This window comes from Globicephala melas, chromosome 10 (assembly GCF_963455315.2).
Source record: "Globicephala melas chromosome 10, mGloMel1.2, whole genome shotgun sequence".
NCBI classification, from domain to species: domain Eukaryota; kingdom Metazoa; phylum Chordata; class Mammalia; order Artiodactyla; family Delphinidae; genus Globicephala; species Globicephala melas.
The window spans coordinates 33,287,766-33,306,229 of record NC_083323.1 but is presented as its reverse complement, the minus strand read 5'-3'; the positions used below and the strand labels follow the sequence as shown (position 1 = coordinate 33,306,229).

The 18,464-nt window shown below is 33.8% G+C and overlaps 1 protein-coding gene across 4 annotated transcripts in view; it reads right to left on the bottom strand.

Annotated features, from left to right (window-relative positions):
* Window positions 1–18,464, bottom strand: part of MGAT4C (MGAT4 family member C) — a 611,229-nt gene that overhangs the window by 39,187 nt on the left and 553,578 nt on the right. For all 4 annotated transcript variants that reach the window (XM_060305864.1, XM_060305862.1, XM_060305865.1 and 1 more), the window contains one exon: window positions 7,854–7,904. The gene's annotated coding sequence lies outside the window, so the exon portion shown is untranslated. The remainder of the gene's footprint in view (window positions 1–7,853; window positions 7,905–18,464) is intronic.

Genomic DNA, 18,464 nt, shown 5'->3' with positions numbered 1-18,464 from the left:
AAGGGGGAGGGGAGAACTTGCTGAAATATTTCTTGGAGATTAGAAATTAATTTATTGTTTTCTTATATTCATTTTCTTCAGAGAGAAGGGGGCCACTTACCTAATTTAAAACCACTGCCCATGATATTAGTGATTACACTTTATATTTACACCTAATAAGAAACTTTACAAGATAGCTATATTACAATTAGATCCTGGCTCAGAGTTTTCCTTTTATTCATCGATGAATGTGTGCAACATTAAAAAGAACTGTGAACGTGTAACGGTTACAGAATAGAACAGAATAGAATGTGTCTAAGGTTTAATTTTAATTGCATGTAACTGTATTTGGATGGACAGCTTAGAGAAAACCACTTAATAATCAAATTTCTTAATGACAAGTAGCAATTGACTTGGACAGACATTCGTTGTGCCCATAATCCTATTAAAAGGAGCACTTTGGAAACCCAAGTGTTGTTTTTTTTTTTTTCCTGCATTGGAAATATCATTTTTCATGACAATGACTTGTATAGGAAGGAAAGAAAGAAATGGTCATTTATGTTAAGTCATGCACTGTTTTATAGAAAGGGCAAAGGAGGATCAGAGATTAAATAACTTGCCTGTATTCACACAACTATTAAATTACAAAATAAAAATCCATACTCAGTTTTGTACATTTTGAAATCCCATGCTAACTGGTGAAAATAAAAACTGCTTGCAAATAGTCTGTAGGAAATTTGTGAGCTATATATAGTCTGATGTTTGTGTCCCTCTTCAGATTCATATGCTGAAAAACCTAATACCCAAGGTGATGGTATTAGGTGGGGCCCAAGGTGGGACCTTTGGGAGGTGATTAGGTGATGAGAGTGGAACCCTTATGAATGGGATTAGAGCCCTTATAAATAAGGCCCCTGAGAACTAGCTTGTTCCATCTGCCCATGTGAGGATACACCAGACCAGAAGTTTGCAACTCTAAAAAGGTCCCTCACTCATGCTGGCACTCTGATCTTGGACTTTAGCCTCCAGAACTGTGAGAAATAAATGTCTGTTGTTGACAAGCTATCCAGGCTGTGATATTTTGTTATAGCAGCTTGAACAGGCTAAGACACTGTTTCTATAGATTGATACTGAAGTTGAAATCAGTATGATTGTGGAATAAAAAAGAATACAGTCTATGCTAGAGATCCTCACTTCACTATGCATTTATGAGATGAAGCTTGTAATGTGTCTTAATATTAGTGAGTGTCACTACCTGTACCTCGTACTACTAAGAAAAAGCACATTAAATGGAAAAGTTCACCCACCTGTATCAATGAGTAACAAACACCTGTTGAGAAATCTATTATGCACAAAGCATTGAGTTTTTTAAAGAAGGTTAAAGAGGCAAGACTAAAAACTGATTAGCTGCAATACATATTTATGCATTGCTTTCTAAGAGAATATTAGTTATATCATAATCTGGAAGAGAATGTTTATAATTTACTCAGTGGCTCAAAGCATACTTTATTTTATATTAAAATATTTTTAAAATGACTTAAAAGTCAAACTGATGATCATAGGATATCAATCTAAAAAGGAATGCAAAGATCATTAGTCCAGCCACAAGTTTATGCAGCAGAAAAAAAAAAAAAAAATGCTAGAGAGTCCAAGTGACTGATGTAACTTATCAATAGGACAAAGGCACAGTGGGGTATACCAAGTGAAATGGTAGGTAAAACTGCCTAATGCAAATTTATATAAATTGTTATTTCTGTTTATTTCTGTTCCTCTCCCATTCTCTCTGGTTTTGCTCACCTTTTACAGTTTTATTTATTTGAGTTAAATTTGTTTAGCATGCTAAACAAATTTAATTTTGCTCTTATGCACTTTAATGCATGAGAGTAATAAATTTAATAAATTTTAAAAGACAGAGCAAGACTAGATTATGAGTGTGTGTGATATCAATATTCATACATAAATATCAATATGAATGAACATCAAAAACAAAGCAATATATCAATTGGAACATGGCCTAGAAAACAGGAATTTCATGACAACATCTGCAACGTTCCAATGATGAAGGTTTCACAAAAAATAGCCAGGTGAGGGAGATTCTAGGTTCTAACAGAATTGGCTTGGTCAATGCAATGTGTGAAAAGGGAAGAATTTCAAATAAATATCTAGATTTCTTTTACAATTAGAGTGTATAGTAATAATGGGCTTTCATTCCCACACTGCAACAACTGGCTGGACCTAAGTATTAGCTAATCCCATTTAGATGGGGAAGGCTTTTTCCAGTTTCATACAATCTCCCCACTTCCAATTTCTTAATATTTTACTACTGAAGTGCATTACTCATTTATATTACCTATATGATTCTAGACATTTGAGTATGTAACATCTGATCCAGAGGAAAGTGAACCAAGTTGTAAAAGGTTTTGATATTTTTGTTCCTAATGGTATGGTTATCCTTGAGGTGGAGAGAGACGCAATATATACACTTTAAGCATTCTCCACCCTTCTAGAAAAGGAAAAAACAGGAAACAAAAAATCTTGTCATTAGATGTGACTCTCTTAGCTTGATTTCACTAGATCCTTACTCATCTGACCTCATATTTCGTATTTTGATAATCAGAGAAAAACATTGTGGTCTTTATTGTATTTGTCTCCTTATAAGGAGGAAATGTGTTCAAATTATATTTTTTGGCTATTTCTGGTCTCTGTGAAACTGAATTTTGATAATATATAGTATTATTTGACTATAATAAAATTTTGCTGATTATGCATACACGTATGTCCATCTCAAATAATATATATATTTCTTAGTGTAAATTTAAAAATTGGCAAAGTTGCCATCCATTGCACTGTCTTATGTATTCTTTTTAGTGTGAGTCCTTGTGTCAGGACCTGGTTATATCTGAAGCCCTGGTTACAGGTAAGCATTTACAGTGTAGGGCCCAAACTAATGAATTTTAAATGAGAGCACTATTACTTCTAAATATGTCCTAACAGATTCCTACAGCACATACAACAGACTCAAATCTATTGAAAATGAGGCAAAGAATTACCTTTACCCTTTTTTTGGGGGGGGGGCGGATCTAAGATGCTATGGTTAATTGACAAAATGCCCCAAATTCTTCCTTGTATGTACCCCCTTTTCAATATGGCTATAACTTCTCTCATCGAGAGGTGGAGCCTGTTTTCCACACATGAATGTAGGTTGACTTTTCTATACATTTGGCCAAAAGAATGCTATAGAATTAATAGCGTGCAATTCTAAGCCTAGAACTCAAGAGGCCTTTCATGCTTCAACTCTCCCTCCTGGAACACTCATTGCCATGGGAATAGGCCAGGCTAACTTGCTAGAGGTACAAAGGCCGTCATCTCAGCCAAGGCCATCCTAGAGCAGCCAGCTTCCAGACAACCAAGTAGCTGAGTGCAAACACCTGAGTAAGCCAAGGGAGCTCAGTCAAGCCCAGCCCAGACTGGCAGAATTGTCCAGGTGACCTGTAGACTCAGAGGGAAAGTACGTTGCTGTTTGAAGCCCCTAAGTCAGTAATTTTCAAAGTGTCACCTACGGTTACCTGGGATCTTCACCACCTTTTTCTGTGGAGCTGCAAGGTCAAAACTACTTTGATGATTATATTAAGACTTTATTTGTCTTTTAATTCTCATTCTGTCAAGAGTCTACAGTGGAGTTTTCCAAAGTCTTCATAATGTTTTCTATCAAAACAATGAATACAGTAGCAGAAATGAGAACCCAGCAGTCTCCTGCTGAGCCACATATTAAAGAGATTAGCAAAAATGAAAACCAATGCTACCCTTCTCACTAAATTATGCTTTGCTTAGAAAATGCAGCTATTTTTCATAAAAATACATTATTTATAAGTAATAGGTGTATTGTTAATGTTAAACGAAATGATAAATATCTTAAATTTTATACTTTAGTTTCTAATACAGTAAATATCAATGTAAAATGCACGTAAACAAACCTCCTTGGAGTCCTCAATAATTTTTAAGAAAGGATCCTGAGAACAGAAAACCTGAGAACTGCTACACATTTCTTATTTATTTAGCATTTCTACATTATGAGAATAGCAGTTTGTTCCTCAAGTAAAAATCACTATGCTTTGTCCCTCATGACATAATTCCCCTAGCACTCGTGCAATTCTAAAGCCTTACGATCCATAGACTGTGGATATATGTTCTTTCATTTCTAGAGTAATATTGAGTCATTTTCAGTCTTATCATTTTATATTTTAAAAATGGGACTTATTCTCTTTCTAAAACACATGCAGATCAATATCAGTCTATCTAATTTGTAAGCAAATATTTGCTTGCTGATTTTATACAAAGCAATAATTTCCATGGGACACAGAAATACAGAAGCTGAGAATTTTAACGAAGAGAGCACCCATTCAAGGTTTTGCCAAATTTAGCTTGGGGTTGAAGGTTAAAGAATCCCAGTGGAGTTGTAATAATGATGCACTTGGGGAAGTTAAGTTGCTCATAAATTTTATTCTACGAAGATCAAAACTAAGGATTTTGAACTGGATATGCTTCACTGCTCTAACATTATGTAAAGAAATGAAATAAAAAGTGAGAGATGACTACTCAATTCCTGAGAAGTCCATATTTATAAAAAATGACAGATAGGTAATATAGGATCACACATCTGCTGTGATGAAAGGATTATAAAAAGTTAAAATTTTCTGCAGGCTAATACTGCATACTGCAATGCAAAGCAGCTCACTACAATATCTCATATAAAGCTGGATAATTCAACTGTATTTGAATAAAATAGCTTCTTTTGCTTAGTATTTTGTTATTAGCTCTTTGATTTAGCTGTAGGTAGTTGAGTAGTGAAAATGCAGGAAGTAGAAAATGTAATTAAAGAGCCCTACCCCTCAATGCATTGAAAGGAAAAATGAACTACATACACTACAAATATTTGGGACAAAACAAATTACTGTGAATTTTAATTGCTACTAGACACTGTTTAAAAATAAAATATAAAAAGTAAAACAGCTTATGAAAATGAACTCGGTACTGATTGATTGAAATTTATGTTTGAAAATTTCCTCCCTCCCTCAAAGAACAGCTTGTTATAAACTGAATGATTTTGTACTAATATTTTCACATTATCTTGAAAACTCCAGAAAAATAGCATGCATTGTATTTTAAAGTAAAAAATAATAATGGATTTTATATTACAAAACATAGCACGTGGACATTTTAATACTATTTTCTACAAATAAATCTGGCTGATTTAAACAGTGTGAAAGTGCCAGCCTCCAAAGGGAGTAAACAGAAATTTTTCAAATGTTTATGCTGGAAAATGACAACAACAGCTGCTTTATATACACATCTTTTACATGAGTAAAGAGAAGAAAAAACATGTGTACATGTCCTCTCCAATTTTAGCCACCTTTTCTAACTACCATAGGGGTAACTTCATTAGAGAGCCTGCATGGGCATTTTATGAATTGCCCTCTTAGTTAAATAGTAAGCATTAATGGTAATTACAAGAATCTCAAAAGCAATAAAATTAATACCATGTGATTTAGGAGTCTAAAAGATTAGGAGGGGAACCAAAATTATGTGTTTTTGTTTTCTTCAAAAGCAGAATCAAACAAAGACTATACTCCTTTTCACTCTTGACAGGGCTTAATATTGTAGTTTAGCAATATTAATGTGATGAAGTCCTTGCTTCAGGGAAGAGAAAGAAGTAACAGAACCATATCAGAATTATGAAGGAAAAGGTTGGAGACTTGTAGAGGTAGAAAATTAGTTTGAATTGAAGTTTTAGCAGAGGTCAACTATTGAGTTGAGTCAAAAGAGAAAAATCTCACTGCATACACCATCTGTGAAATATAAAGAATTAAGTATTAGCATTTTAAGTAGACTCTAAACACTTTATTATCTGCTTCAAGCCAGTAAACTGGATCTATATAGCCAGCGTAAATTCCTGATGAAAGCAACTGAATAAAATTATGTATACAAATATATGTGCATACTTTTAAAGAAGGTTGCATCTGACATGAACGAAATCTGCAAAGACTAAGATCAAAGTAAAAGCAGGAATCCTAAGAGGTATCACCAAAGGCAGTGTACAACATGAGAACTTCTAGAGATCCTCGGAAAGCTTGAGCTTCCCTTTTGGCTGCTTCATGAGGATAAAGGGAAAAGTATGGTAGAAGACTTCTTCCATAAAATGAGAAAGAAATCTCATGCGGAAAAAGGGTCTGAAAGGCAATATACAGTCTTGTCCTTAGTGCTGGTTAGAGAAAAAAAAAAAAAAGGATTCACATTAACAAGTTGGTCTTCATCACAGACCTGAAATCTACATCCATGCTATTTGAAAGCATTTAATTTAAAAGCAAAGCATTTAGTTTAAAAATTGTCCTGGATTAATAGTGCCCTTGAGCGACTAGTAGAAGCAAATACTTTAAAAATGGAACTCCAAGTCTGGCCTTAAAGAATTTTCATCAATAACATTCCACATGTGTGAGATTACAGTCAAAATCAGAGCACACAAGGAAAATAAGATTTCACATGTGAGAACAAGAAGGAACTGGAAGTGCAATTAGAACCATGAAAATTAAAATAGAGGCTCAAATGAAAATAAGAACAAGAAAAAGAGACTATTAAATTTGTAAAACACTCAACTGGAATTTTGTATCAAAAATTATAAAATTAAAAGAATAAAAAGAGATTAATTTAAAATAAATCACAAATACAGATCAAATCAGTGAATGGGATATAGACTCAGAGAATATGATACTAAGAAAATATGAAATGATTTGGAAAAAAATTAAGAGACATAAAAGTAGAGAAAAATGGAAAAAGTCACACTAAATGAGGTAATGACCAAGGAGTTCCAGAATTGCTGAAAGACATCTATCCTCAGATTCTGGAAGGCCAACAAGTCTAAAGTGGGATACATAAAAATTATACACGTCATAACCAGCTTCAGAACACCAAAGAACAGAGGAAGATTTTAAAAGCAGCCAAAGAGAAATAGCAAATTACCTATGCAGGTATAACAATTAGACAGACAGTTGACTTGCCATTAATAAATGGAATCCAGAAAATAAAAGAATAAAATCTTCAATGGTGTCAGAAAAATCTTTGACAATGTCGACTCACAGTTCAGAGAAACTATTTTCCAAAGACAAGAGCAAAATACAAACACTTTCAGACAAAGAAAAACTGAGAAATCTTCACTAAAGGAAAGTCTAAAAAATATACTTCAAATAAATAGATAAGGTGGAAGTTCTAATAAGAAGGAACAGTGAAAAAATAGTGGTAAATATGCGAGTAAATCTAATATAATATTAATTTATAATACAGTAATAACAATATCTAATTCTTGGAATAATAGAGCAAAAATACCTATAGCATTGATAAAAAAATCTGATGGCTCATGGTAATTAAAATAATCTAATATACTTGTATTTTAGGAGGAAGTTAAAAATATTAACATGCCTCTGTGTGTGTGTGTGTGTGTGTGTGTGTGTGTATGTGTGTGTGTGTGAGTACTCATTTGCTCTGAGAGATATCTTAATTGTATTAGTTTTAATAGTATATTTTAGTTTTGTTCTGTGGCTTGTTTTTTTCTTTTAGCATCAATAAAATTTCCAAGTTTTAATAAAAATATCAAGTTATGTGCTTTGATAAACTCAGAAATTTCCAATAAACATCCTCTAGAGTTTACAGTAAAAGTAGTACTGTTGAACAAATAGAATGTATGCATATAAAACTAATGAGCACATACCCTCAATTTAGGCATGCACAACTACCCTAAGACAATTTGACTTATGGAATATCTTTGATAATATATTAAAAAATTTATAGCCTCTCAAACTTCTACTGTGCATGACACCCAATCTCACCTTAAGAAAGAAGTTGTTCACAATCTGTCCTCTGCAGAAAATGTTGATACACTGGAAAAGAGAAAGCCCAATATTACTAATACAATCCTCTTGTTTATTATTTATTAAAGTTAAAAAAATTATTCTAGATAATTTGTTATTCCCATGCAATCATATTATATTCATATTTGCTAGTTTTCTAAATTGAGAGAAAAATATAGAATAAACTTTTTAACATAATGCTTTAATATATATATCGCACGGAACAATTCTTTATATTAAGTTAAATTATTCATTAAAAGTAGTCAAATTAAATGTTTGAAGTATATATTATATAATATAAAGATATACACATATATTTTAACATTATCATATTCCTATAACTTTCTTTGTATCTCTATATCCAAAAAATTCCTTTTGAAATCTTTCATTAGAAACTCTACTGGTATCAATATACTCCTTGTATAATTAATATTTTTTACTTTAATTTATAACTTAATTAAATTTATAATTTAATTTTTAATTTATAAATTTATGTTTTAGCAGTAGTTAAGAAGTTAAAAATTCTCAAAGGCATAGAATTTTATGTGTCCATCTCTTCAGTTTAGAGAGTTTTATTAGCTTGTAACAGAAGTTCTGGATTAAGCAGTACATTGGGTTGATCAACATGAGCTTGTCCTTTTTATGATAAAAAATGATCAAATTAGTAATTTCATATGGCTCAAGTGTAGATAATTAACTGGCTCACACAACTTAAAAATCTACAGGTAGACCTGGCATGTTTTCAACATTCTGCCTTATGAGGTTGGTTTCATCCTAAGGCTCCCCTTGTGATATTAAGATAAATGCCACCAGCACTTAGGACTACATCCTTCCTCCATCTCCTCAGGTAGAAAGAGGGGATTATTTACTTAACAATATTCCCCCCCAAAAAAATCCTGAGATGTACTCTGGACTTGCAAAATTCAGCCCATAACACTGGCTTAGCTGTGTTATATAAATCCCATCCCTGAAGCCAGAAGAGGAGTCAGTCTCCACAAAACCATATGGATCCCCAAACTAAAGTCTGGCATAACAGAAAAGGGGATGGGAGAAAGATGCCATTAATGCAATGGAAATCATTCACTATTTCGTCTCGAAATGTTTTTAATGTACTAATAATGAGTCTAGCTAAAGTAGGAAAAATGAGTCCTGGCATAATTCCTGGGATTTCTGGATGACTGATATTTACCATTTTGGCTCTTTTATTTTTCTTTTTGAGAGGAGAGGATTTCTTAAAAATCCTGTGTCTTTGACTCAGGGTTTTACAAGTAAGAATGATTTAGTATTTACCCATTATAGATGTACAAGATCTTAAGGTGAAGAACAAAAGCAAAATCCTATTTGGCTGTGATCATGTGTGAACTCCAAATGGGCAGGGGAAAACTGTTTCCAATCAAATGGGATGTCGCCGAAAAAGTGCATGGGCTAGTTTGTTCCATGTTTATCCAAGTTATTGATTTTTCCATCATATATGAAGTCTTACAACATTAAAGAGATTGTTCCTGCTACAACATTATGGATTCATTGCTTGGAACACAGTTTGCTATTGAATGTCTGCCAGATTTTGTTAACAAAGGTATTCAGAAGAAAACTGTGCAGCTATAACACAATGAATACATGAAGTCTCTAATAATGTCTTTAAAGTCATGTGCATATTCTTTAAGCAAAGATAGTTTGAGGAATAAATGCATTGTTATTTTGCATTATTTTCCTCCACTAGGCTTAAAACTACTATTTATATTTTAAACATTTAGTGCTTCTCTGGACTATTTAGGTACTTCTGAGGAACCAATAATGTTATTTTCTGAAGTTTAATGCTATATAAAGATTTATTGCTTTACACAATGGTAAACTGTGAAAATTCATATGCTCTTGAGGCACAGATTTCATCTCCACTTAGGTGCGTTGTGGTCAGCTTCTGGGGTCAAAAAGACTCTCAGTAGGATTTCTGTAATTTTCTTCTATTTTTTTCTATCTTTTGTAGCTTCCAGATATAGCAAGAATAGTTGCAATGGGAGACTGATATTTTAAAATGGTAAGAGTCATTTTAGAATTTTCATTTCAAATAAATTTATTTCTCAGTATGGAGCTATTATTATTACAGCTAATTGGTTATACCTTAGTACGGAGAAGGGGGCCCCTACAATTATTAGAGTGGGGCAGAAAGGAGGTAGGACTTAAGAGGGTCTAGCTACAGATTCCAAAAAATTTGGTATGCAGAAGGCTGTAGTAACAATGAGTTTAATTCTGTGCAAGCTGGTACTTAGCTACTGCCGGGCGTTTGGGCTATGGAGTTTGTTTTCAAACTTATGAATAGACTGTATTGATAAAGGCATTCCAGACACTAGAGGTGATGTTCAGATGATCAGGCAACAATGAAAAACTATTGGGTTTGAGAATATAACAATATCCTTCAAGACGAGGTGTTTCGTAATGGACCTAAGTCTTGAGTCTTTTTACTTACTAGTGATGTGACTTTAAACATACTTCAAGATATGTTTTAACAAAAGATCTGATTTTTTTACAGTGTGTTGATGAATTTTCTAAAAGGCTGATTAACAAAATGGAATCTGCTGATTTGTCCTTGTATGTATATCATCAACTGGAGACTTCAACATACACTGTAAACACGGGATCTTAGGAACCCATTAGTGGCTTATAAGGATTGCATTTGGATTTTGTATAATTGTGCATATATACTGAAGAAAAATATCAGGGGTGTACCTGAGAAGAGATGCATGAAACAAGATATTCAATTAAGTAAAGGGTAATTAAGCAAAAATAAATTTCTCTGACTGTATATACTTTCTTCTAATAAATATTTTAATATAAAAACAAATTTATTAGTATAAGAATTTATTCTATTTAGATAGAGAAATAAAGCATATAAAAAAGGATGTTTTATTTTTCTAGTTATTAATATTTAGCATGTTAAATGGCATTTTCAATATGTCTTAAATTCTAATAGATATGATTTAGATGTACTTAGTTTCATTTTTGGGTGTCTTCCTTTTGAGGCATTACTATGAAAATGGTTAGTTTAATATTCTTCTGTTCTTTAGCATGAGTAAAAACATTGTGAATTATGCTACAAATAATGTTAGCATAAAAAATATTAAAGAATTTTAAAAATAATTGGTTAATAAAGTTATTATTTTCAGCAAATTTCCAATATTTAAACTTTAAATATTCGAATATTTAACATTATAGATACTTAAATTTATATTATATAAATATATGTTTATAAATACATATAATTATTCAGGTTGCCATAATAAGAGAATGATAAATTTCTATGATCCTTAAATTTTATAAATGTAAACTTTGTTTCTGTATAAAATGAAAATATATGTTGAAAAGAATCTCAGGGTAATGGTAATTGACTAAGCATTCTACAAAGAAATAGTAAACCTAAAAGTAATTATACATTTTTAAAGATCATGGAAGGATTTTCAAGATAATAAATCTCAGCAAGTGAAAAGCATCTGTAACGATTACTTTCTGAAGAATACAGAGCCATTCTTTGATGATGTATATTTGAATACACATTCACTAGATCCCTAATTTTTGGATAAATGAATTGCTTTAATCACATAAATGTCAACTATTATTATATTGTATGTTAAATAATATGAAATGTGTACTTTATTATTCTCAAGCAATTTCCTTCATGAGCAGATGAGCAGCTTCAAGAATCAAATCGACCACACTACATCACTCAGTGAAATTTACAGCAGATAAGGAACACAAAACATGGGAGAAAATGAAAGAGAGAAAAATTACCTTTCTCAAAAAAATCTATGCTCATCTGAATCTTAAATCATGTATTCTTTTCCCTTCATATCATTCTTGATGGGACTCTTGCAGAAAAAAAAAAAAAAGGGATTAAACTGACTGTGCTTCACTGTCAAGAGAAACCTATGGTCAGGGATATACCTAATTCCTAAAGCTTTCATCATTAATATTTTATGAGTCTCACTGATCTGTCCTATCTAGAAGAAAAATTTATCTTTCATTTGTGCAAGCACTACCTGCTGAGTAATAGATTTCTTCTCTGTAAATTGAGTGGTGAAATGCAAAAGGCAGCAAAGGTAAGAAGAGGCAAATTTTTCTTTTACTGGAGTCTGGCTGCAGTTTTCTGGAGTTGCAGAGTCAGCCAAGCAAAGTGAAAGATCCTTGGGGAGCTAGGAAGTGTCATTTCCGTTCTAACATACTTTGGTCTACACATGTTACTCCCCATATGTTTAACCTGACTTGTAAATGAGATGATTAGCTACAGTGACTTTTTTTAACTTAAATATTTACAAGTAAGTTTGGTGCCTACAATGTTGGAAAATCACTAGCTCAACCTTGAAAATTTCCTTCATTGTAGATGAAGTAACGAAAAGGCAAATTAATGGTCTTTGAACACTTCAAACTGAAAAAGTAGGATATTTTGCCCCTTGGTTGAGCATGGCTTGCCTTAGCTGAACTAAGGAGGCCATTTAAGTAGGCTAAGAAGCCAACTAAGTAGAGTCATCTGTGACACTGGAACTGACTATTCCCTGGGCAGTGTTCATCCACAGAAAAGTGAAGTAGAGGAAGAGGGTCCAGGATCCCCTTTCACAGTCAAAAAGATATTGGGTGTCCATTTATTAAGTCCACCTGAGATAGGCTGGGACCTGGGACCCTTTGCTGCAGTGCTGCAATGCTTGCACCTGGACACACCTCTCCTTGAGCAACAAAATACAAAGAAACTATATGGGACTAAAAATAACTGCGTGCATGAGCAGTTGGGGCAAATTCTGGACAAGAAATACAAAAAGACCAAAAAACCCCAACTGCCACTTCTGAAGAGCTGGGAGCAAAAACAGGGGGTCTGGAGCAAAAGCACAGTACTGCTCATGCCCCCTGAACTCAACACCACCAGAGGGGTGAGCAAAACACCCCTCTGGCTTGAGCACTGGACACACCCCTACCCTCACCCCATATAAGGAACCAGCTTGTCCCCATCAGGGAGCAAATAAGCAAGGGAACCTATTACTTTTTCTTGCTCCCCCCACCTGCTGCAGCAGAGGCCCCAATAAAGCCTTGCCTGAATTTCATGTCTGGCCTCTAGTAAATTTCTATTGGTTGGGGAAGGCCAAGAACCTTGGTCAGCATCATACCTAGACCACAGGTGCATCTAGTTGCACAGGAAGTAGAGTGTGATTCCCACATGTGGTTGAAAATATAGCTTCTGGATAAATGTATTTAGTGTAAAATCAGAAAAAAATATTCTGGTTTCAAATGAGTATTTTTCTTTGCTAGAGAACATAGAATTCAAAACTATATGAAAAAATTGTTTCTTTTCTTCAGAGCTGTTATCTCAATTTTTAATTATATATTAACTAGTTTAATTAGTTAACATCTTTCTAATCTCTTAGAACATAAATCGGACCCTCTTTATTTTGGCGCACAATTGTATCCCCAGAGTCTTGTACACCATTGGCAAGCAGTAGGTATTCAACCAGTTTTTGGTAAAAAATGTGCATATTTTAAATTTTCATCAATGTCTACTAGCATGTTCTATATAATAATAATGTTTGTGGTAAGAGTGATGATTTATTCAAACTACAGCTACTGATCATAAATTTACATAAAGCATTGTGTTAGAAATGGGGTGATACTAGAATGTTTAAGATTAATTCCTGGGCCTCAAAGAGTTGACCATCTAGTTGAGAGAATAAGTATATGTGTAGAGATTATACAAAATGTGAAATATTAAGTGACAAGAGAACATATTAGTTGTAATTGTACATAGGTATTAGATAAACAGAAATGAAAGGACATCTTGATAAGGAGAACTACATGAGTAAATACATTGGAATCAAAGGAATATAAATCACAAACCATAAATTATGTTGCTAAGGATGATATAGCTTAGAACAACTGACAAGAGAACACTACCCCTGTCTATAAGAACCATCTAAACCCACTTCTTTCATTGATTTGTGTATTTAACTGTTGTAGTAGAAACACACATGATTCTCATGAACTGAAAGGATCTACATTCGACACTCACTAATATAATATTACCAGAACTACATGAATATTTCTTTTCTCACACTACAGCTAGCTGCTGTATCCTTTCAAACTTTTTAAATCTTTGCCAACTTAAAATGTTTGGGGGTAGAGGGGGAATGGCCTCTTGTTTTCATTTGATCTTTACTTGGGATTTATGTATCTTTTCATATCTTTATTCTTTCTTCTCTAAACATCAGTGCTTTTCTCATTCCTCCTTCTCCAATTTGTTTGCCAAAATCCTGGGTATCCTCACGCGGCTAGACAAATGGAGTAAAGTAGATAATAATTTTTAGAGAAAGGTAGCCATTTGTAGATATTTCCTACTAAGCAAAATGGTTGTTAGTTGTTGCTTATCAATGGGTTTGCTATACTAGTCACTAGTCACTAGTTTCAACAAATATTTTCTTTTTCTTTAAAATTTTCTCAGGCACACTTCTGGAAATTTTAAATTAATTCAGAACTCATTTAAGCCTTTGTTTTGGCAATAACTCACTAGTTCTGTTATTCTATATCTATTCTTAAAATTGATGTCAATTTGTGAAAACTATTATTTTAACCAAAAAAGTATGCAGTATATGAAATGAGTAATCTATTTTAAAAATAATATAAAAATTCAAAGTTAAATAAGAAAATACAACATGTTACATACGCTGAGAAAACCATAATTCAAAAAGAGTCATGTACCACAATGTTAATTGCAGCTCTGTTTACAATGGCCAGGATATGGAAGCAACCTAAGTGTCCATCAACAGATGAATGGATAAAGAGGATGTGGTACATATATACAATGGAATATTACTCAGCCATAAAAAGAAACAAAATTGAGTTATTTGTAGTGAGGTGGATGGACCTAGAGTCCATCACACAGAGTGAAGTAAGTCAGAAAGAAAAAAACAAATACCGTATGCTAACACATATATATCTGAATCTGGAAAAAAAAAAAAAAGGTTCTGAAGACCTAGGGGAAGGACAGGAATAAAGATGCAGACGTAGAGAATGGACTTGAGGACACAGGGAGGGGGAAGGGTAAGCTGGGAAGAAGTGAGAGAGTGGCGTGGACATATATATACTACCAAATGTAAAATAGATAGCTAGTGGGAAGCAGCCACATAGTACAGGGAGATCAGTTCGGTGCTTTGTGACCACCTAGAGGGGTGGGATAGGGAGGGTGGGAGGGAGACACAAGAGGGAGGAGATATGGGGATATATGTATATGTATAGCTGATTCACTTCATTATAAAGCAGAAACTAACACACCATTGTAAAGCAATTATACTCCAATAAAGATGTTAAAAAAAAAAGAAAATACATGTTAAGATGGGGAAAAATATTGAGATTTCCTTGATTTTCAAACTGAAGTACTTTTCTTCAAAGCTAATATCAAACTACTTAAATTTATATCATTTTATTAAAATATAGAATGTCCTATAAAGAAGATGTGGTACATATATACAATGGAATATTACTCAGCCACAAAGAAGAATGGAAAAACCTCAAAGTTAGCAGAAGGAAAGAAATCATAAAGGTCAGATCAGAAATAAATGAAAAAGAAATGAAGGAAACGATATCAAAGATCAATAAAACTAAAAGCTGGTTCTTTGAGATGATAAAAAAAATTGATAAACCATTAAGCAGACTCATCAAGAAAAAAGGAAGACACAAATCAATAGAATTAGAAATGAAAAAGGAGAAGTAACAACTGACACTGCAGAAATACAAAGGATCATGAGAGAATACTATAAGAAACTCTATGCCAATAAAATGGACAAGCTGGAAGAAATGGACAAATTCTTAGAAATGCACAACTGTGAGACAGAACCAGGAAGAAATAGAAAATATGAACAGACCAATCACAAGCACTGAAATGGAAACTGTGATTAAAAATCTTCCAGCAAACAAAAGCCCAAGACCAGATGGCTTCACAGGTGAATTCTATCAAACATTAGGAGAAGAGCTAACACCTATCCTTCTTAGGCCCTTCCAAAATATAGCAGAGGGAGGAACACTCCCAAACTCATCTACAAGGCCACCATCACCCTGATACCAAAACCAGACAAAGATGTCACAAAGAAAGAAAACTACAGGTCAATATCACTGATGAACATATATGCAAAAATCCTCAACAAAATACTAGCAAACAGAATCCAACAGCACATTAAAAGTATCATACACCATGATCAAGTGGGGTTTATCCCAGGAATGCAAGAATTCTTCAATATAAGCAAATTAATCAATGTGATATACCATATTAACAAATTGAAGGAGAAAAACCATATGATCACCTCAATCGATGCAGAGAAAGCTTTCAACAAAATTCAACACCCATTTATGATAAAAACCCTGCAGAAAGTAGGCATAGAGGGAACTTTCCTCAACATAATAAAGGCCATATATGACAAAGCAACAGGCAACATCTCCTCAATGGTGAAAAACTGAAACCACTTCCACGAAGATCAGGAATAAGACAAGGTTGCCCACTTTCACCACTATTATTCAACAGAGTTTTGGAGGTTTTAGCCATAGCAATCAGAGAAGAAAAAGAAATAAAAGGAATCCAAATCAGAGAAGAAGAAGTAAAGCTGTCACTGTTTGCAGATGACATGATACTATCCTAAAGATGCTACCAGAAAACTACTAAAGCTAATCAATGAATTTGGTAAAGTAGCAGGATACAAAATTAATGCACAGAAATCTCTAGCATTCCTATACACTAATGATGAAAAATATGAATGTGAAATTAAGAAAACACTCCCATTTACCACTGCAACAAAAAGAATAAAATATCTAGGAATAAACCTACCTAAGGAGACAAAAGACCTGTATGTAGAAAATTATAAGACACTGATGAAAGAAATTAAAGATGGTACAAGTAGATGGAGAGATATACCATGTTCTTGGATTGGAAGAATCAACATTGTGAAAATGACTCTACTACCCAAAGCAATCTACAGATTCATTGCAATCCCTATCAAACTACCACTGGCATTTTTCACAGAATTAGAACAAAAAAAATTCTCAATTTGTATGGAAACGCAAAAGACCCCGAATAGCCAAAGCAATCTTGAGAAAGAAAAACGGAGGTGGAGGAATCAGGCTCCCTGACTTCATACTATACTACAAAGCTACAGTAATCAAGATAGCATGGTACTGTCACAAAAACAGAAAGATAGATCAATGGAACAGGATAGAAAGCCCAGAGATAAACCCACGCACATATGGTCACCTTATCTTTGATAAAGGAGGCAAGAATATACAGTGGAGAAAAAACAGCCTTTTCAATAAGTGGTGCTGGGAAAACTGGACAGCTACATGTAAAAGTATGAGATTAGAACACTCCCTAACACCATACAAAAAATAAACTCAAAATGGATTAAAGACCTAAATGTAAGGCCAGACACTATCAAACTCTTAGAGGAAAACATAGGCAGAACACTCTATGACATAAATCTCAGCAAGATCCTTTTTGACCCACCTCCTAGAGAAATGGAAATAAAAACAAAAATAAACAAATGGGACCTAATGAAACTTAAAAGCTTTTGCACAGCAAAGGAAACCATAAACAAGACCAAAAGACAGCCCTCAGAACGGGAGAAAATATTTGCAAATGAAGCAACTGACAAAGGCTTAATCTCCAAAATTTACAACCAGCTCATACAGCTCAATATCAAAAAAACAAACAACCCAATCCAAAAATGGGCAGAAGACCTAAATAGACATTTCTCCAAAAAAGATATACAGATTGCCAACAAACACATGAAAGAATGCTCAACATCATTAATCATTAGAGAAATGCAAACCAAAACTACAATGAGATATCATCTCACACTAGTCAGAATGTCCATCATCAAAAAATCTACAAACAATAAATGCTGGAGAGGGTGTGGAGAAAAGGAAACCCTCTTGCACTGTTGGTGGGAAAGTAAATTGATACAGCCACTATGAAGAACAGTATGGAGGTTCCTTACAAACTAAAAATAGAACTACCAGATGACCCAGCAATCCCACTACTGGGCATATACCCTGAGAAAACCTTAATTCAAAAAGAGTCATGTACCACAATGTTCACTGCAGCTCTATTTACAATAGCCAGGACATGGAAGCAACCTAAGTGTCCATCAATGGATGAATGGATAAAGAAGATGTGGCACATATATACAATGGAATATTACTCAGCCATAAAACGAAACGAAATTGAGTTATTTGTAGTGAGGTGGATGGACCTAGAATCTGTCATACAGAGTGAAGTAAGTCAGAAAGAGAAAAACAAATACCGTACACTAACACATATATATGGAATCTAAGGGAAAAAAAAAAGAAGGTCATGAAGAACCTAGTGGCAAGATGGGAATAAAGATGCAGACCTACTAGAGAATGGACTTGAGGATATGGGGAGGGGGAAGGGCAAGCTGGGACAAAGTGAGAGAGTTGCATGGACATATATACACTACCAAATGTAAAATAGATAGCTAGTGGAAAACAGCCACATAGCACAGGGAGATCAGTTCGGTGCTTTGTGACCACCTAGAGTGGTGGGATAGGGAGGGT